The sequence below is a fragment of the Anser brachyrhynchus genome (genome assembly GCF_964034855.1).
Source record: "Anser brachyrhynchus genome assembly, chromosome: 5".
Classification (NCBI taxonomy): domain Eukaryota; kingdom Metazoa; phylum Chordata; class Aves; order Anseriformes; family Anatidae; genus Anser; species Anser brachyrhynchus.
In genome coordinates, this window is record NC_137699.1 from 7518687 (window position 1) to 7541220 (window position 22534).

Consider the following 22534-nt stretch of genomic DNA (forward strand, 5'->3'; position numbering starts at 1 on the left):
TAAATAAAAAAAAATAACGCGTAACTCGTCCTTTCGAAAAGGCACGTTGAGAGCTGTAATGATCGTGGTGCTGGCTTCCCACTCTGGGCCCTGTTGAAGGGCTGGTGGTGGCTGGGGGCAGCGGTTGCTGCTTTCAGAAGCTATGACACACAATAAGATCCCTAAGTACAACTGTGTAATAGGTAGAGTGCAAAAAAAGGAGATAATGGTAATTCTCAAAGGAGTACATGATTTAAATTAAAAACCCACGGTGCTGCTGATGCGAATGTACGCTGATGCCCGTATGACACAATCCTCAAAGATCCATCTTCCTTCCCTGTTTGCTGCACTCAAGTTGCGCTGGGGAAGGTTTAGACTGGAAATTAGGAGACGCTTCTTCTCAGAAAGAGTAGTCAGGCATTGGATCCGGTTGCCCAGGGAAGTGGTGGAGACACTGTCCCTGTGGTGTGCTCAAGGCAAGGTTGGACGTGGTGCTTAGGGACATGGTTTAGTGGTTGACATTGGTAGTAGGGTGATGGTTGGACCAGATGATCTTGAAGACCTTTTCCAACGTTAATAATTCTATGAGGGTTGGGCAGTGCCCTGGCAAGGCCAGTGAAAGGCAATGGCAATTCCTGGCCTAATCTGTGGAGAAAACAGAGCTGCAGAGCACCTTTGGTTGGTACAGGTGGTGGGCTGGGTGTTCACAGTCAAATGGAGCTATTCTTCCTGCTTTAATAACAAGCAACACACAAATTAATAAAATACGCATCTCCTACTCTACAGCTGTAGCAATGTACACTTGCTTTTACGAGTTTGGAGGTAGGAGCAGTATGTGGGTTTTAACTGAAGTTACAGCTGCCTTATTACATGTGTGCGTCAAGAATAATATTTGTTTTCAAAACATACCTTGGCTGTAGAGGACCCTTGCATATCTGTATTTTATAAATGATAAAAATAGACGTGAAAACCTATGATCTACCTCTAATAATTCAGGTTAATTCATCAGTCTTACTTGAGCCTCGTGTTCTTCAGTTTGCCTTTCCAAAGCAGAGTTAATATTGTACCTTCTGTGCACGTGGGTGTAAGAGAGACTTCCCAGTCTTGGATGGGTTGCCTGCATATGGTTTCACAAGATGAGCAGAGTTACTTGTGCCTGAGCTACAGATTAGGGACGTATTTGCACTAATTCTGTCCTTTTCTGTGCAGAATGCAGAGGAGAGTATTGTGTTTGAGGGAATGCCACAGCTTGTCTTTGCAAGGCCATAGGTGATAAGTACAATCTCTCTTACAGCATATTTTTTCCTTTCTGCAGCAAACTGTTTCCTGATGCTTTTTAAATCTATTTCTTGTTTCCCCACCTTTGCAAGCTGGGTGTGCTGCTCGGCAGATGAGCCAGAGGCAGGGCTATTGCGTCCACGGTGGAAGCTGTGAGATGCCTTCTTGCCTTCAGTAGCCATTTACAGAGCAGCCCTCTCCGGTGAACACAGCTAGTGTTTATGTTGGCTGGTGGCAGGAGAGGAGGAGGCCTGGGCACCCTGTGAAACACTACCTCCTGGTGAAATTTGTAGTGTACATTGACAGCTGTCACCAAAAAAGGCAAACGAGGCTTTTACATGGTCAGCTTGCATAGAAGTGCTCAGAGGGCTGATAAACATGCTTTACAGCTCTGGGTGAGGTTCGACAGACTGAATGCACAGGAAGGATCTAGTGTAGTAGACTGATGAGATGCTTTTATTTCTTAAATAACTTCGGATGTGATTGTATCTATGGTGGGGTTTTTATCTAACAGAATAACTACACAAATGATGCAAGCAACTAATAAGTAGTGATAGATGCTACTACAAAATGTGTGCATGTCATCCCCTGCTGGCTGTGCTCGACAAACCGGCCTCCTCCTGGTGTATGGCCTTGCTAAGAAGGAATGTACGCATGTTTTATGAAGTGTGCACAGTATGCTAGCAGGACCTTGTCTGCTTCAGGAATCAAATGTGAAAAGTTTAATAGCAGTGTCCATTCTTTTAATAATGGGTTAGCTAATATGGAAAAAAAATCTTTATTCATAGCACATCATGCAATGTTTTGGGAGGCGCAGCAAGCATGCTGTCATTTCTATTCAGATTTTGTGCAAAGGTGTTCTACGTGAGATGGATCAGCATTACAGGTGGCAGGAAAGCAGACCTGTATTTTCTGCCTAAGAATTTTAAGTGCTTCCCATCAGAAGTACAGGTTTAAAAGCCGGTGGAAGTCTAGCATGTGGCATACAAAATGTGTCAAAATGCATGCATAATGACTTCAGAGTGCTACCATTGCACCCAATGAGTGTTTTTAAGCTTGTTTTCCCTTCAGAATTGTTTTTCAGATTTGTTTAATGCAGGAGATACTTTCCAGATTTTGAATATTCTGGGGCCCCACTCTGTATTTCCACACATTTGTCAAGGAACAATAATACATTTGATGGATACTGGATGTTAACATGTGTTGTGGGAGATTTTCCTCTAGCCAGAACGCTTTGAATCCAGTGGTCATCATTCTGTTCCTGCTGGAATGATATTAATCTTCTGCGATGCTGCTGGGGCTAGAAGTGGACTCAACAACTTCCAGTTCAGATGTTCTTCTGTGCATCAAGTGAAGGAAACAAGCTTTCTTATTTCAAGAATTAAGTTGTGCTGCCGTATTATTCTAGGCAGCTAGGAACAATCCTAGCTCTTCAAGACTTACTAACTTTTATTTTCCATCTAGTTTGGATAGTCTTTTAAAATCTTGAGAAAGAACAGAAGATGATTGGCAGCTCCCCCTCCCCCAGGGAAAGGAAGCATGTGTAAATCAATAGCAAATTAAACATATGCTTGTAAATATATGTATTTCTTTTATAACCTGTCTGTGTTATAAGTTTTTAGCCCATTGGGGTTTGAATGTTTTGCTGCTAGCACATAGCTTCCTTTTGTCCTCTGGCTTACTCTGTTATGATAAACCATGACTTGTAATTTAGAAGAAAATTATGTAAATGAGTATATTAAGTTCTTACCAGGGCATTGTGAACTTCAATTTTAAAGGTCAACTTAAAGAAAACATAATTTTTTTGATGTTCTACTTTTGGGGTGATTTCAATTGGCAGAATGGGCAAGAGGGCACGTTGATGATGATGATGATGATATTTAGCAGATAACAGCAGCATGAGCCACACTGAGTAAAATTGGATAATAAGTTCTTTGAATACCATTAATTTCTACTCTAAATTTAATCTCAGAATAAAACAGTTTAGCATGGCCTGAAACTAATCAGTTTAGTGTCTATTATTAGCACTTTTCTTCCTTTTGCTGCGAGTTTCATATCATTGCTCATTGTCAGGCTGGCTGCTGCTTTTGATATCCAGATAGAGACAAAAAATACACTGGTGTTGTGCTTGTCTCTACTGCATCTCTGCTGGTAGTACCTGTGTAATAATCTGCATTGATGTACCTTTACTTTTAACAAAAATAGTTACGTTACATCTTTACCATTTTTTCTTCCTTTTGTTTTTATTTTATTTTTTATTTTTTCCAGGGGATCAGAATTATCTTTGCTAGGATGTTAAGGATTTTTCAGATAGCTTGGGGCTTACTCGAAAGCTGTGTGGAATTGTGATTTTTGGATTGAATTGCCTTGAAAGATCGTTTCCAACACCATTCTTTGCTGCCTGCCATCTGCTCTGAGGGCTGTTTCTTTTTTCAGCTCAGAAACGCAGCCAACTTGGCCCCTCTCCCTCTGGGTGCTGGGCGGAAGAGCTTCTCCCCAGCTGTTGCCGAAGGGAATTCCCTGCAACTCTTAAATGTCCCAGGGAGAGGTAAAAGCAGAACGAAGCCTGACAACAGACATCGGCGGGCAGAAGGGTGCTCAGTGAACTCGGTCCAGTTAAGGTCAGAATATCTGTCAGTGTTGGGCTGAGCCACGCAGCTGAAGGAGTTGGTCCTTAGCATGTGTGAGAGGCAGGACTTGGAGTATTGTGCCTACTCCTCTCCTTCCCTGGTTCTGGCAGAGCAAGATGCGGGACATGGAGAAGCTAGGGGCTGAGTCTTGGGTTAGATTTAAATGCTTGGAGCTGGCTGTGGTCACTCAATGTTACACATTAATTCTTTCAGATCTGTGCCAAAAGTGACAGCAAGACCTCTTAAATGAAGTCTCTTTCTTCTGACTCATCAGCTAGGTGTGTTAAATAGACAGCACCCAAATTTCCCAGAACTTTATTTTCAGGCAGCTATGGAATATACAAATGTTTTTAATCTTATAATTTTGCACATAACAAATTTAAAATTACTTTGCATTGCACAAAAAATAATAAAAAGGGAAGAAATTTAAATTAGGAAAGTTGCCTAAAGTAAGTTTAGATTGGTAATGTAGTAAAAACAGTGCTTGCTGCATTGTGTATTGTATCACAGGGTGAAAGTAAAAGATGTGCTTGTCAATGTGCTCTGTGTCTTGCAGTTTAGATTATTTCTCCCTCTCTCCTTTTCCCAATTAAAAAAAAAAAAGTTGTGGTGTGAGATATACTTGTTAACGGACATAGACGGAAAGAAGCAGAGCTTCAACATCAAGAGTAACAGGCCTGATGGGCCCCTTGGATGCTGCAGCAGTGCCCATGATTAATACAAATGCTTCTGGGAGATCATTCCAGCCAAGGCTGCAGCAGATTACAGAGAGGAGTGCAGTAATAGCATCCAGGAACCCATGAGCTTTCAGCTCAGAGCAGCTACTGACTCGCTCCTCAACTAAATTGCTTCACATCTTGCTGCTCTTATCCTTCTTACTTAGAGAAAATAATACTTTCTCTGTATGGTTGTGGTATAAGATGGTGGTAAGCAATAGAGAACCTCTATAAACCTCTAAAGGGAAAAAGGTATTTGTTATGAAAGCTTTTTTTTTAATTTTTTATTTATTATAACACATATCAACACTTTCAATCTTATTTCGGGGGGGGGGGGGGGGGAAGGGGAGCGAGGGTGGGGGAACAACAGTATTTGAATAATTACACTCATGATCTTTTCCAAGTGTTAGACCAGCATTGTTTTAGCATCAAACTGACAGTAATAGCCTGGAGCATGGATTATAGATGTGAGCTATTGCACACAGTGTGGGTATAAGAAGTAGTGGAAACAGAGCAATCCCAGGATCAACAGATAACCAGGGGCTGGAGAACAGTGCATCCCAAATAGTCCATCCAGTATTTGGCCCATATGAAAAACAGTAAACACGTTCTGATCAGCTGTAGAGCAGCACAAATATCCTCTCCCAATTTGTTTTCCCTCTGCCCTCAAAATGATTTTCCACTACTACCAGACTGGGCATTTTGAATTTGAACAAATATATAAATATGTATTATTCTTTTGCAAAGAACTCTCATGTGCAGTCATCTAATTAAATGACTGTAATCACTCTGTTTCAATCAACCTTCATAAACATCAAATATCAAAAAGGAAGCTACATTCCTGCAGTCCTTCACTGCCTCCACAGAATTGTTCTCAGCAATGTAGATGATGTTTGTTCTCCTGTTACTGCATCTCCAGATAATGAGCAGTTTTATTATAGTTGAAGCATTATCCCAGCATGTATTTGCAAGGAGCATATGACAATGAAAGAGTACTTTTTCATTATTTTTCTTAATATCTTCAGACAACCTATGCATCTGATGAATATTTATACTCAGCGTTGTGTAGGAATATATTTCTCTCTTTTTTTTTTTTTAATTATACTTCACTGCAGTAACCTTATATGACTTTCTTCTTTTTATCCATCCTAAAGCTATTTTTAAGGTTATCTCAATATTTTGTAGTAACGCATTCTTTCTCTGTATTTATTGGGAATGTGGTATGGACAAAGGAAGCATTATTTAGTTAAAGTAATTTTAAGTTTTACTTTGGATCTATTACAGACTGCTACAAAGTATTTGATTTTCTTTTAATATAAATCTTTTTTACTGCTAAAATGATAACGGATATGTTCAGAAACACTACTTAATGATCTTATTTTTCAGATAGAATACTTGAATATTTCACGTTACTCCTTTTTATGATAAAACCTATTTCTGACAAAATTTGTCCCTTTTCAAATTTGAATGTCCCCCTAGCATATAAGGTTCATTACTAATTGTAGAAAGTCTTTGGAAGTCTTTACTGCATTTGCACTTGGATTTATGATAACGCTTCCCCCACCCCAAAAAAAAAAATCTGATTATAATGATCTCTACAAAGAGAAACTGTTGAGGCAGCAAGCTTGGCTGCATGAAAGTATTTTGTGTGAGTAATAGCGCCTTCATCATTTTCAGGGGTAAGAAAAAGAGAATGAAACATCTGAGTGCCAGACAAAGGGATCCCTGGGGTTTCCTGTTTGTCCTCTGTATCTTTGAACTGTATCTAGTTTCATAACAAAATTTAAAGATGTGACCAGTTCTCCTGCTGTTGATGTTTCCTTCTGCTGCTGTTGTTACACATACATCATTAGACAGACAATTTGTCAAATTTAGTGCATTCCTAAGAGTAGGAAATTGGGGAAGGGGGGCAGGAGACCTGTGTGAATGAGCAAGGAGTTCATAAACAAGATCAAAAGGAAGAAGAAGGTCTATAAAATGTGGAAAAAGGGCCTGTCCCCTTGGGAGGAGTATAGGAGTGTTGTCAGGGCCTGCAGGGATGTGACGAGGAAGGCTAAAGCCCACCTTGAGATGAAGCTGGCAAAGGAGATAAAGAAGCTTTCTTTTTTTTTTTTTTTTAAGTATGTAAACAGTAAAAGGAAGACTAGGGATAATATGGGTCCCCTGCTGAACAAGGTGGGTGTCCAGGTAACGGGGGACACTGAGAAGGCAAAAATATTGATGCCTTCTTTGCTTTGGTCTTTGCTTCAAAGACTCCCCCCTGGGACTCCTGGACCTTGGAGGGAAATGGAGAGCTCCCCTCTTGTTGAGGAGAGAGTGGTTCAGGAGTGTCTGAGTGGGATCAACGCACACAAATCCGTGGGCCCTGATGGGCTGCATCCATGTGTGCTGAGGAAACTGGCAGAGGCGATTGCTGAACCACTCTCTATTGTCTTTGAAAGGTCTTGGAGAACAGGAGAGGTGCCTGAAGACTGGAGGATAGCCAGTGTCACTCGGGTCTTCAAAAAGGGCAAGAAGGAGGATCTGGGAAACTACAGGCCAGTCAGTCTCACCTCTGTCCCTGGAAAGGTGTTGGAACAGCTTGTTCTGGATGCCATCTCCAAGCAATTGGAAGAGAAGAAGGTTATGAGGAGTAGTCAGCATGGATTCACCAAGGGGAAATTGTGCACGACCAACCTCGTTGCCTTCTATGATGGCATCATCAGCTGGGTAGATGGGGAGAGAGCAGTGGATGTCATCTACCTTGACTTTAAGCAAGGCTTTTGATACTGTCTCCCACGACATCCTGCTAGCAAAGCTGAGAAAGTGTGGGATAAGAGTGGACAGTAAGTGGGGAAGGAGTGGACAGTAAGGTGGGCTGAGAACTGGCTGACTGGCCGAGCTCAGAGGGTGGTGATCGGCAGCGCAGAGTCCGGCTGGAGGCCTGTGACTAGCGGTGTTCCCCAGGGGTCGGTGCTGGGTCCGGTCCTGTTCAACATCTTCATCGACAACCTTTATGAGGGAATAGCGTCTGTCCTCAGCAAGTACGCCGATGACACAAATCTGGGAAGAGTGGCCAGCATGCCAGAAGGCTGTGCTGCCATTCAGCAAGACCTGGACGGGCTGGAGAGATGGGCAGGAAGAAACCAAATGAGGTTTAACAAGAGCAAGTGTAGGGTCCTGCACCTGGGAAGGAACAACCGCATGTATCAGTACAGGCTGGGGGATGACCTGCTGGAGAGGAGCTCTGATGAGAAGGACCTGGGGGTCCTGGTGGACGCCAGGTTGGCCATGAGCCAGCAGTGTGCCCTGGTGGCCAAGAGGGCCAATGGGATCCTGGCGTGCATTAAAGGGAGTGTGTCCAGCAGGTCAATGGAGGTGATCCTCCCCCTCTGCTCTGCCCTGGTCAGGCCTCACCTGGAGTTCTGTGTCCAGTTCTGGGCTCCCCGGTACAAAAAAGACAGGGAACTCCTGGAAAGAGTCCAGCGGAGGGCCACAAAGATGACACGGGGCCTGGAGAATCTTCCCTATGAGGAAAGGCTGAGAGACCTGGGTCTGTTCAGCCTGGAGAAGAGAAGACTGAGAGGGGATCTTATTAATGTTTATAAATACCTGAAGTGTGGGAGACAAAGAGATATGGCCAACCTCTTTTCAGTGATTTGTGGGGACAGGACAAGGGGTAATGGCCACAAAATGGAACACAGGAAGTTCCGCACCAACATGTGAAAGAACTTCTTCACAGTGAGGATGACGGAGCACTGGAACAGGCTGCCCAGGGAGGTTTTGGAGTCTCTCTCTGTAGGTACTCAAGACCCATCTGGATGCCTGCCTGTGCAGTTTGCTCTAAGGAACCTGCTTTGGCAGGGGAGTTGGACCCGATGATCTCTTGAGGTCCCTTCCAACTCCTACAGTTCTGTGATTCTGTAATTCACAGGAAATGCAATCTCCCCCTTTTAGTTTCAGCATCAGCTGAAAATAAAGATTGTAATAGCTGAAGAGCATAATGGAATGGTATGCAGAAAGGAAATACCAAGTAGCAAGAGAAAGACCAGCTATATTCTGACCAAAAAAATCTTCTAAGTAGCACTTAGCACTAATTGAGGAAATAAAGACGTTGCCCTCTAAAATCTTGTCAGCCAAAATCCAGCTGCTCATTGCTACATCCTAATCCATTTTGCTTTAAAGATTTCTGCAATGATCACATTTTAATCGGTGTTTAGTGAATTTATTTTCAGAATTGCGAATCTCCCTGTCAGAGCTCTTGTTAACGTAGATTCAGTGCAGTAAATGTTGTTGCAGTGGCAGGAGGGGCACACTGGCGCGTGTTGCTTGGTTGTCCCTTGTTCCATCCCAGGGCATGGGTGTCAGCAGCCCGGGAGATGCAGAAATCACATGTGGGATGGGTCTGTTGTCATTCTAATTTAAGAAAGTTAAGATGTCTGTCACCTTCCCTGATGTTTTCAAGCAATTTAAACTTCAAGGAAGATGCATGTATTTTATGTTTTATGTATATATTGATAGCTTTTTAAAAAAATATTAATGTTTAGGTAGTTTTCATATATTTGTTATCTGTACTTCTCAAGTGGGTGTTGAACATGGCCTTGCACAACTCTTGGTACACTTAAAGGTACTTGGCTGCATTATTGATATTTGCAGGCATACCCTGTTTCACAGGATTACGTTATGATGATTCACTTTTCACGTAATCATCCTTTTTCCTCTGCCAGCGTAGACTAAGTTGACTCCACTAATCACTAAATGAGAACTTGGCCCTAAATTTCATTGCCAGGGTTGTCAGACTTGATGTGAATGAATGAGTATGAATCGCTTTCTCCACTGAGTATCCAAATAAAATATATAGTGCAGAGTAAACCACCTGTTTTCATGGTCATATGGTACTGAGAAAAATGCGTTATAATACAGTAAGACGTTGTGAAGTGTATAGGACCCTTGAGAGTTTGATGTAGTTGGCAAGTGTAAGGATGGATGCGGAAATGTGTTAAAAGAAGCCACAATTGTACAGCAGGTTTTTTTTTTTTTTTTTGCTGTTTTCAAATATTTTGTGCTTTTAACAGCACCCTGGTCCTGTCAGGAGAAAAAATAAGTTTTGTGGGTGTGGTCAGTGTTCTCTAACATGGTGGAAGGCAGCTTAGTCCTCCTGTAGTGCGCTCTGCACAACCATCGTGGAGCTCTGTAGCAGCTGTAGCGACATGCATGCAATTAATAACAACAGACCAAACTGTAGCGACACGCGTGCAATTAATCACAAAAGACCAAACCCTGGATTTAAAATTTGCAACAGCTGGAACAGAGCTTTCTGCATTTGCTGGAATATTTCAAAATCCAAGGGTAAGGCTCGTTAGCTACCATTAACTTTACTCTGCATGTTCTAGTGATGAAGAAAACCCACTCACTGGTATTTTCAAATGGAAGAACAGTTAATTATTTAAGAAAAATCAGTAGTTGCTAGCCAGGAGAACAGTTCAGTAGTGTGTCAAGTGTAAGTCAAGGAAGGAAATCATGGTAAAAGAAAGATGGTAGAATAACTTAACACATATATGAATGACGTTGTAAGTCTTGCATATGTTACATAAAGCATTTAACAAATCAATGATTTCCTTGTTTACCAAAGCATATATTTTGAGTTTGCTTCAGTGGTGCATTAAAATGATGGAGTGGTAACGACAAAGTGTGGTAATAGCTATAGTTTAGTTTGGTTTAAAAGAATGACTTTCTGTAGAATTCTGCTGTATCAGAAATTTGGAGATGTTGAGCCAATGTTTTGTATGCCATGAAACTGATTTCTCTTAGAAGAAAGACTTCATTTACAGTTGTTAAAAGTCCTAATTATAAGCTGATATTTTCATGCAGTTATATTTTTTCTGTAAATTAATGTTACAAAAAGTTATGCCTAAAAGAGAGATTTCTGGATTTATTTATTTTTTATGTGTTCAGCTTCCAATTTGTACTTAAAGGATTTTGAAAGTTCACACTTTTTTTTTTTTTACAAGGTATATTTTTATTTGTGCTTTTACTTTCAGATATAAGGTAGACTGGCAGATTGAAGGAAAAATACAAAGGCTACATTCATCCAGCATTTTGATCGCAGTGTATAAGCTTATAGACTTCAAAATCTGAAGCAGGGATCATAGATCCTGTTGAATAATTTTGTGCTGAAATAGCACTGTTGCACTAATACTACATCCCTTTCCTGTATGTGCATGTAGAAAACTTTCTGAAGAGCTGCTTATACTTTTGATGCACTACTGCTGAACTGTTTTACATCTTGTGTCTTTTATTGTCATGTGTTAATGTTAGCCTTTGCTTTATCCAGTTGTCTCTACTTTCAACTCTTTTGGGTCAAGGTGTATGACTCTAGAGTAAATACCTAAGATCTGCAGTCAGTTGTAGTGATGAATGTTTTTCTCTTTCCTCAATAATTCTTAAAGAACTTTGAAAACAAAACAAAAAAAAGTAGCTCCCAAAGGAGATTGAAACTTATAATTTCTTTTTGCTCAACGTGAAGTTATATAATCCTTCAGCACATTACATGGTTGTCCTGTGGCATTAGGGTATTAGCACTAATGGAAAGACATAGTTATTACAAACAATTCCAAATTTCACGGTGTGTATCTTAATAGCAAAAAGGGATTTTCTCATGATTATAAAGAAAAATGGGTGGCAAAACAAGGAAGAAATGCTTGTTACATAGGATGATCCCCTGGAGGCTTAATTACTGAAAAAACAAATAGGAGGTAAATGTTGTAGATGTTTACAGGTTAAACATTCCATAACTATCTTTTAAATAAGAGTGTCTGCAGCCTGGGAGCAGCTAATTGCTCAAGAATCACAGCCATTTGTGCTGCCTCGTTTTCCCCTGGGATCGACACTCACAACAGGATAATTCTTACCCTGATATAAGTGTCACAGTAGGAACTCAGTGTAATTTGCTGATATGATATCAAAAATAGCATTAAGATAATTACATTTTGCACTTCTGGTGTTTCACAGGCAATAATACAGCTGAAAATTACTCTTTTTTGGTTATCATAACCTGGCCATTCCCCACCACCACTGTTTTGGTTATTTTTTTCGTTTAAGCTACAGCAGCGAAGTGAAGTTACTTGAAAGTTTTGGGGCGTTTTTAGTGTCTTAAACACAGAAGTGTATCCAATAATCTGAATTCAAGAACAAACTGTAGTAAGTATTTCAGTGTTTGACCTGTGGGATGTTCTGTAGACTAAGCTGATCTGCAGCATAATTTCTCTTCAGTACTGTTCTGCAGCAGTATCAGTTGAACTCTCATTTTCTGGAGGAAAGCTAAAATGAGTACATTCTTTGGTGGTTGCTTGGATGTTTCTGTTGAGAAAATTAAGTCTTTGTGTTGAAAAGTCTTGTGTCTCTGTAACACTAACTTTAAATTCTGAATTATGCAGCCTATGTAAGGAAGCTCAGCATTTGCAATTGTTAGGATTACCTGATCATACTGCTGCTATTAGAGCCCAGGCTCACGAGTGTGCAATGAAAAACAACTGCTCTTGCTGTAAAGCTAGACAGGGGTTTGACTGAAATTGCCATTGAACTCTGGATTTAAATTGACCTTTGCTAGTTTACACCAGGTGACAAGATGACCCAGAGTGCTCCTCACTTGGGTCACGAAGGACAAAGGAGAAGGGTCTGATTGTCACTTAGACTCAGCATGGCCAGAGACTTTGCAAGGCCTTGTAAGCGGGTGTTTCTTTCAAATCTTTTATCACTTTCTGGGAAGTATCCAACAAGTTCTTGCAGGAAACATTTTTTTTTAATTATTATTGTTTTTGGCATTTGCTTTGAAAGACTTGCTGAACATACTGCCCATGATTGACTGCTTCCTTTCAAAGACTGGTCAAGAAACTGAGGAGTTGTGTTGGACTGAATATTTATTTCTGCAGCTGTTTTTATATAAAGAAACAACTATTTAAAAAGAGGTTGCTCTTCATTACAAGAGGCATTCTGAGTAATTTAGAGTTAAAGCTTAGAAATGAGTGCCAATTGATATGATAAATTTGAGGGCTTTCCTGCAATGGGCTATTTCACCGGAGAAAAATAAGGCATATCTGAATGGCATTTTAATTTTACCATTGAACAGTGTTAGGGACCTTTTTTGCAGACAGACAAATGCTTGCCATTACTGTATGCTCAAAGGCAACATTGAAAGTGACCTGGAACAGGCAGGAACTGACTTTTTTCTACTAATATGATATGAAAGTTTTATCGTATTAGGAATTTTCTGTCATGGTGGATTAGTATCAGGCCACATTAACGTTCATTTTTACTAACTCACAATGAAATGTGCTAACGTGAGTACACTTCACTATCACATGAGGAAAAAAACCCGAACGATATGATATTAATGCGATACCATGGAAGGGTTTCAATGCCTCTGTCCCATGGCAAGTAGGAAAAAGTTTAAAAATAAAATAAAACACAGTGATTTGGGACAAGGAGTTCATGATTTTTCCCAAGGATAAGACTGGTTTTAATTTTTTTTTTTTTTGGCCTTTTTTGTCACCCAAACATCATGTCCATATTTGCATAATAGATTCTAGGTTTTTGGATTGATGAATTTTGAATCAACTTGTGCCTGATTTTGTAGTTATGGTTGGTCTCACATTTCTAGTTAAAAGTCAACGTGAGCTGCAAATACTGAGTACCTGAACAAAGCAACCCAAGGTGCTCCTGGCTGATTATCCTTTGACTTTCAGCAAAGCAAGTGCTGACTTCTGGAAATAATGACCTAGAAGCAATTTTTTTTAATTAAAAAAAAAAAAAAAGAGAGACATAATTTTGTGTCCGTGATCCATTATGTGCAGAATGCTGTAGCCAGAAATAATTAATAGGCACGAAGGGTGGCAGTTAGTCATTTGGCTGTATGATTGTACCTGCAAGGTTTCTTTTATCTGGAGCCAAAATCTGATAAAAATGGCTAATGTCAGAAGAGTTCAGTCTTATCTAAAATATGACCAGAAAAAGGCTCATCTTAATCATGGCTCCAAACTTCCTACAGAACAAAGTAGATGAGTTTGTCTCCCACACAGAAATTCAGTCCATCTCTAATTCTGTGCTATGGCTTTCAAATTTTTCCCTTTGACACAGCTAATATTCCTTAAAACTTTGGTCTAAAGTAGAAAAGGAGAAAACCTTTTAAAAACTCCAACCAGGCGATGAATTAAAATGCACTTATTTTCAAAATTGCAAGATTTCATCCACATTTCATTTCCATCTCAGCTGTTCTGATTTCTTTCAGGAGGAGGTTGTGCTGTTATTCAGCTGGTCAGCACTCACAGATGTAAAAAGAAAAAGGTGGTCTCTACCCGCAGGGAATTTTGAACCGGAGATGGTCTGTGTCATTCAAAATGCTGACCTGGGATACTAACCCAAGCAAATCCAATCCATGGCTCAGCACGGGGCTAATAGCCAGCTGGAAAATGCTACTGGAGAGGAGGCTTGGAAAGCCAAGCTAAGATTGGGATTGATCAGTCTTTCTGAGGGGTATAACAGAACATTGTATGAGAGAGAAATGTTCTGAAGTTCTTATGTCAGTGTATTGGCAAACATTTATGTTAATCACATGTAGTCATTAAAATTGCCGTGGGCGAGATGTCCTAGCCTCTTCATCCCAGTGCTGTCCCCATGAGGTTCAGAAGCCTCTCATCAGAACGGCCCCGATTAAAATGGCAGCGCCGCTATCTGTAGATTACTGCTTCCCATAATTAATACTGTTATCTCTCTCTTCAGACTGATTTTTAATTTTTATGTTTGCAATTATAAGTGATTTATAGGAAGATTCATTGCACAACCTGTCCAGAATCATTAAATTCACCTAGGTTGAATAACCTGATGTTCACCTGGAAATAACCAAATCAGTGACGTTATCTTACTGAATTTTCAGCTGCCTTAGAAGTAGAGAGCTTATCCTTCTTATTATTTTTTTTTTATTTTTCTCTCAAGTGTAGGTTTTGGAGGAGGGAAGCAAGACCAATCTTAATTCATAAGAGGTAATTAGCCAAGTCTGAAAGGTGCACACTAATTACAGAATGCTGTATATCTTGTGTAGCTGATTACAGCACAGGTTTCTGAATGGTAGCTATGGTTTTTCCAAACACTCTTCAGTAATTTGAAATGTTATTAGGGGATTAACTTTCCATATGAAAAACTAAACTAATACTTATTATACAGATTATAACAGCGAGTGGGCCTAGAAAGCTGTTGAGGCCATTATTTTGCAGGCTGTAGCCACTGCCAAAGACAGAGGAGAGTGTAGGATAACCAGCCTAGAGAGGGGAATGGGCAGGGCATCATCCTCCACTGGGCCTCGTCCCGCCAACATCTGTCGCCACGAGGCAAGTGGATGGGCTCTGCTCATGAGCCAGACTCTTTAACGAAGACACGGAGGAGAAGTAGTGTAGGGATTGTTGTGTGTTGTATCATTTTGCTACAGCTGGAAAGCAATCAAGCTGTTCTCAAACACATGGATTTTTTTGTTGTTGTTGTTATCTTGGAATGTGGCTGACATTTTATTTTGAAGTCAGTCTTCAGGAAAAGACCATACGTGGGTTTACTATTTTGAGAAAATACCTGAATATTACACCTTTATTTATTGCACAATTTTGTTGATATGGCATAAAGCCATTTTGTGTAGTCAGTATTTTTAAACCACATTAAACAGCATATAATTATTTGCTTTTTGTATTGGTGTTAGATGTTGTTTATTTTCTCTCCCTCCTCCCCAGGTTTTATGCTCTTACAGATGCATGTATTCTTTGTGACCTCTGATATTTGTTCAGCGCATGGGAAATCTGACTGGATTCCTCCCAGCTGAAAACCTGAGGCTGCAGCTAGAGCTAAAGGCTTGTAGTTATAGTAAAGCCGGCCATTCCCTGTGAACGAGGCAACAGCAAATGCAGACCTAATTTTAAATGAGGGCCATGCAGCTATGCCATGGAGAATGGATGTGGGAGTAGGTGGTGCAGTAGTTGTGCCAGTGGTGACAGAGAAGGAAGTTAGATTTCTCTGCTGAATATGTCAGCACATATGTGTGAGGCTCCAAGTGGGGGCTGCAAAATACACATTAATTGGTAGATAGATAATACCCATGTGCTGCTTGAGCTTCTGGGGGAAATGAAATTCTTTTGGGAAAGAAGGGTCTAAATGATAGTTTGCTTTTTTTTTTTTTTTTGCTCTTTTTTTCCAACCTGTATCTTGGTTTATTATTAAATTAAAAAAAATAAAGGAATAAAAGGGGCTGCTATCTTTGTTAAAAGAAAAGTTTTTTAATGAAAAAATACTAATTAAATCATATTATTTACACTGAATTGTATGTATTCTTTGTCTTGGAAAGTGCTTGGTCAGTCCAAGTATAATTCTCAACTAGTAACTTAGAAACATCTTTCCTTAAGATTTTTGACTCTACCTTTTCACCTTCATTCTGGATTCTTTGATAAAATCTAGCAGATAGAAACCAGCAGATTTCTTCCTAAAAGGACTTGCATCTTCTCTTTAATGAATGTCCTAATGATTTTATGGAAAAGTAAATGATCTCTTCTCCTCTTGCTCACTGTATTAATCAAGGCTTACTTTTCTTTACACTTTAGTGCTGTTTCTAAAATTATTAGCCTAGCCCACTGTTTGTACTGATATATGATTAAACAGCCTATCAAATGTGCTTTGTACATGTTTCTGGAATACATTTGCTGTTCTAAATTTTTTTTAATGCATTTAGCTTCCAATATGAAACTTGGAGAAATGATTCAGAACATCTCCACATCAGGTTCCCATCGCCCCCCCTTTGTCTATCCTAGTGATAATATCCTTGGAGATTTTCTCCTATGGGCATCTCTGAAACCATTAATTGAACCACTAGTGTGCTTGTTTAAAGTGTTTCCCCTCACTTTCTTTTCTAAAATGGTTTTTAAGCTTTCCCTATGTACATTTTTAGTTTCCCTAGGCTTTCCCTTAACTAATGGCATTATGATGGTGTTTCTTGTCTTCAGGGATTTCTCTTGAACTATGTGAACTTGTAAAGTGTCAGTGAAGTCTTCTCTCAATTTCTGTTCCCACTTTTTTTTGCTCTCTCAGATATCTGGTGTCTAGTCTGTGGGCTTCTTTGGGGCTCAGCTCTAACTAGTGTTATATACTTCTGCAAGAGAACAAAGTGGCATAAGTCATTCCCTTATTCCTTTGCATGGGTCATTCAGGTACAGCTCAATGAGAAGGAACAGTTGTTACCCCTCAGCTGATGGGAAAAATACATCATACCAGGAAAACATTGGCATAGATTACCAGTGGGTCGAGGAGTAAATTCTTTTCATTGGTTACATCAGGATATGCCAGTATGGTGCATGCATCCTTAGTTCTCTTGTCCCATCAAAGTTAGAAAGCTCAGACTAAAATAGCACTGAAGTCTTTTAGGATATAGCTGATTTACATATAAAGTCAAAGTTATGGGAAGCTTTGCAGGAAAGATTGAAGAAGATCTGTATATGGGTGCCTGGGTGTAGCTCCCAGTCATCATCCACCAATAATTAAGAGTTTGTGAGAAGAAAGGCTGTTACCTTTGCTCCGAGTGAAGATGTGGTGCAACAACTGCTAAGACCAAGGGAGGGAACTGCCCCTCAGAAATGCCTACTAGTGCAGAGGTGAGGTTCGTTATTTACTGATGGCACTTTTCGCAGTGATTGCCTTGACTGTTTATTCAGTTTGCCTGAATGTGAGCCCACAGTACTTGCACTCGGTAAGTGGCATCAGTGCATAGTCTGCATTGATACAAGAAAGCAGTAAAGGTGGGAAAAAGTCTTAAAACTCCCTCATATAGGAGCATTCAGGTAGGTTGCACCAGATATAGTTATATCTTAAGACAGTTACAAATTAAGTCTTTAAATGTATTTCCTTTTTATTTTTTTTTAGTTTGTGGGAAAAGTATTATTCTGGAAAGCAGATTCTTGGTTCTTTTTTATCCTATTTAAACAAACAAAACAAAATATATATATAAAACAAAAGAAACCCCTCTTACATTGAGAGATTGTTAGCTGTATGATTCACTTTTGTTTTTGTTTCATTTGGTTTAGCCTTTTTCTTTTAATACTTAATCAAATCTTTCACTTCTCATATTCTGTGGATGGGTTCAAAAGCTCTTTTGTTTATCTTACATATTGTTCCATATATCTGTCTTGAGCCATGTTGGCTTCTCTTGTCATTTTGACACTGATTTACTGGAATGAACTTATATTTTAAACTGTGCTACAGTTCTTTAAATGCCTCCCATTCCACATTAACATTTCTCAACAATAGTTGGTTCTAATTAGTATTTTCTTTCCAGCCTATTTGCAAATCTAGCACAATGCCTTCTGAAAATAAAAACATACTTAAAATTATCAAACATTTTGAGACAATAGACAATCAAGTGGCTTTGCTGGTAGTTCATCCATGTTCTGCTTATGCTCGTATCCAGTTACATATGTATGAAATAGTCATTTAATTCCCGAAGAACAAAGTTTTATCCTATTAGAAGATTTGTTCCAGAAACTACTTTGTTTCAGTGACCTGTTGTAGGCGTTACAAAGGCTTTTGTGTAGGATGTAGATTTCCATTTTGATGTTCGAAAGATCTCTTCTATTCCTATTGACGTATTTTGATGGCTTTCTCACTACACTCTTATGTGTGTGTTGATCTCCTTGTCTTGATCTTCAATAGGTTTTCAATTCTTTTAGAGACAATAGAAAGCTACAGCATTACCAGGATATCTCTACAGTCCTTGATGAAAGAAATCTGCATATATGTGTACCTTTTTTATTCTGTTTTAATCCAAACAGCAGAAGAATTTGCTTCCTTATTCGTCTTTCATATGCTGGTATACATGCATCCATTATATGTCCTCTATAACAGGAAAAAATAGATAGAGATGCTTTACTCAGTGTTCCTTTTTATCTACAAGGATTGCTTACAACCAAATTTACTTTAAACGGTGCTTGTCAATGTAAATGAGCACAGGCACATTGAAAGATAGAAAAAATATATATATTTTTGGAGCCATTAATACTAGCTGAGAGTTGATGCATTTACAGTATGCCATTCTGATCAGTGTGATTGTTTTCTCTTTCCCTTATATGCTATTTCTTCATGGTTTGGTAGTCTCAAGGTATGAATTTTAGTCAAATAGAATTAAAACTGTGGTTGTTCTATTACATGTATTACTGTAATTCTTAGGAATCCAAGTCATGAGGCACAATTTCACTGTGCTGAGCACTGTACCACCATTGAACCAAAAGACATTGTCAAAGAATGTAATAAATTAACTGTTTGTCTTGTGGGTCAAAGATAGGAATAAAACTCCAAAAACATCCAGGTGAGAGATCATGAATATCGGGGACTGATGGCTGTGAAGGGGTTGGAAGGTGATGAAGACAGCTGGAGTAGAGGGAGTGGAGTATTGGCTCTACTTTGCAGTAGGGCTTTGATCTGAACATATGCAGGGCAAGTTTGCTGCTGGGAGAGAGATAACTGCAGTAATATCGCTATGAGTAATGAGGACAGGCTGTGTGTGGATTAACAGGAGAAGCCTTGCATAAAAAGAACCTGCAAGTCTTCAAAGATTGCGTTTCAGAAGCTGGTTTTGGATGGACATCTTGAGAGCAGCATAAGCGTGACGTCCATCAAAACAAACTGCTACACCTTTCACAAGTAGATATGTACAGCAAATTTGGCACTAGTATTTTTCATCTCAAATTTTCAAACAGGGCAGAGCATCAGAAGTGAAATAGCTTTGCTTTGTAAAAGGCTAGATTTTTAGGTTTGATTGGAAAGCGGTGGGAAAGGTAAAATTCACTTCTGCCTTAGCAACACTACTGCTGCCTGCATATCCCCATCGTCGTGCCTGCTAGTTCTACCCTAATCTTCAATGCCAGTTTCACAGTGCTTAGGTGCCCCTGTAACTCCAATGTTTGGCTTGTTTCCTACATGCCAGAAGCTGAGAGATGCAAGGATGACAATAAATGAGCACAGACTTGAAAGAAGATTTTTTGGCTAAAAGAGCTGTGGCAATCTCAGCAAGAAAAATCTGTCTTGCTTGATCTTTCTGTGTGGTATGAAAGAAACGCTTGACAACATTGTCAAGTTACCTTTATTCCTAATCAATCCACAGGACCTGCAATTTAGACAAAACACTCAGATTTCAGAAGGAAACAAGGTACCACATGGTGCTCCTTAGCAGTAGTTAAGTGAGTTTTGCGCATTCCCGTCTGCATCATGCAGCCTCATCCGTGTGCCACGTTGTGGCTTCGTTTTGCTTTTTTGTGGCTGCAAGAGACGAGAGAGGCTCCTTGGATAACTGGCTCTGCTGTGTGGATCTGGAGAGGCAGCTCCATGTATCCCTCGTGAATTAAATAATAACAATAATAATAATATTTAAAAAGTCATAATAGGAAAAGGACAAGTGGGGTTCTAGTAATGCAGGACTTTTTTTGTATCTGAAATTGTTCCAAGTTTTATTATGAGCAAGGTAAGAGATCTAAGGTTCTGCTTGCCCTCCCCATGCCTATGTTGCAGTTAGGTTATGACTCATCTCCTTGGATAAACTTACAAGGTGCCAGGCTTTGCTCACAAAGTCTATAATCTTTGCCCTTAAAAACATTTTTTCATTTAATTTGAAAATGTACCTTTGAAGATATTGTGACCCTATCCATAAACCACATCTGCAAATTTGGCATGCAAATAAATGTAGAACACTTGATTTTTATTTTATTTTTTTCCTGTTCCAATAAATGCTTGTTTACAGCGTAGCATATAGGTAAAGAAAGTAGAAAAGTTAGGTGTAATGCAAAAGGGTATTTTTGGTTCTGTTCTAAGAATATAGCAAAAAACAGTCCGATGTTAAATATTATTTGAATATCATTTCTTAATGTGCCTGATACACTTATTCTTTAAGTCCCCTTGTATCCCTTGTATCTTGCTTATGTTACAAAATTTTAAAAATATCTATTTTATTTTATTTTGCCTCTAGGTGTACTGAATTTGTTTCTGGGTTTCATTCTCAACTCCTTATGTTTTTTGCAATGACTGATTAATGGTATTCTTACTGTCGTGTTGAGAATTTGATAGTTCTAACTTAATAGGTCAGTATACTTTTTACAAAATCTAGTATATCTGATGGGGAATTATTCCTATACAGTTTCACTTCTTGCTGTTACCATCTTTGCAAACTGAGTGGAGAAAGCTGTAATAAATTTTAACACTGTTATGTCTGGTCTGTTATCTGTATGCCTAGACAATACTAGAAGAAATAGCAATAAGAAAGCTGCTTAGAAAACTTCTCTGTAAACCCTGCCAGACTCTGCAGGGGTAAAGGCAATACCGTGTGTGGTTGAATTATACTTGACTATCAGTGTGCAGTAATAATAAGGCAAGCAGGCAAATAGGAGAAAAAGGCATTAAATGTGCTGCGTATTTAAAAATGAAAAGCATTCATAGATAAATTAGTTGATCTGTACGTTGTAGTAGAGCCATCTCGCTGTGTTGTCTATAACCTTTAGCCACATCTCAGATAGCAGACTTGAGTTCTGTACTGACAATAACCACACCATTTTGCTGACTTATTTTGACAGTTTATGTCCGGTTACTTTCGGTGATTTTCAAAGCTGACATTTCCCTTTACTGAACCTGAAACTCTTTTCTATTGTATTGCCCAGATATTTTTAACATACCAGATGGTAATGAAAAGCAGAGAAAGGAGAACAGGGCTTCTTTCTGATTGAACTCATGGAGATGTGGGTCCTATAGGAAATATAAGGGGTAAAATGAGCCATACTGTAAATGAGGATTGCACCTGAGATGGGTACATTTGCGGTCAGAGGCATATTTTTATGAATTCCTTATGCTGTAAATGCCACACTATTGTTTGCTTCTTAGCAGATATTTTTCTGTTTCACAAACTGACACTGCACTAATACCTTTCCTTATGGTAAAGTGTATCTGATCGAGTCAATTTATACTGACAGCTTTGCTAAGTTAACTTCTCTCTGAATTCCCAGTTCATTTAATATTTTTCTTCCTCCTTCCCACTTCTGAGCTACCTTTGTTCTGTGTATGAAGGATAGGAAGCTGATAGTTATTTTATATTTATATTTCAAGGCTGCTTAATGTTTAATGAGGCTGAATATGTTGTAAAAAGCTTCAGAACACTCAGACTGGTTAATATTTCATGCCGATCTACAGAGACAACTATATTGATCTTTTAAGCATCTGCTAAACAAGACAAGGAATAAATTAGATTTTGGTCAGTTCAATTTGGCTGGTGAGTTAAATAGCTTTTCGAGCATTATCACCTTTTAAAGTGTTTTGTTTCCACTTGAATAAAGTAGATTTTAAAGGCAGTATTTCAACATGTCGTTTCTCACTGCTCTTCATCTTACCACTTTTATTTCAGTTGTGTTTCTATACGTTATAAAGGGATACAGAAGAAATTCTTCACTGTAAGGGTAGTGAGGCTCTGGAGCACATTGCCCAGAGAAGCTGTGGATGCCCCATTCCTGGAGGTGTTCAAGGCCAGGTTGGATGGGGCCTTGGCCAACATGACCTAGTGCATGGCATCCCTGCCTATGGCAGTGGGGTTGGAACTAGGTGACCTTTATGGTCCCTTCCAACCCCAGCCATTCTATGACCTTCTAAACGGAGAGGATAACCTTTTGTTTTCTGTTTGATTGCAGGAAATCTCTCCAGCTGCTCTTTACTACTGCCTATGGAATTAACGTGTGGTCAACTTAATAGTAATAAAAATAATCCTTTCTATGATTTTAAGATGTTTGTTCTACATTACCGGTTATCAACTGAAGGTTTCAAGAAGTTTTAACTATCTAAAACTATTTAACTATCTCTGCCACTTCTTCATTTGATCGATTCTCAGCCAGCATTCCTTTCTTC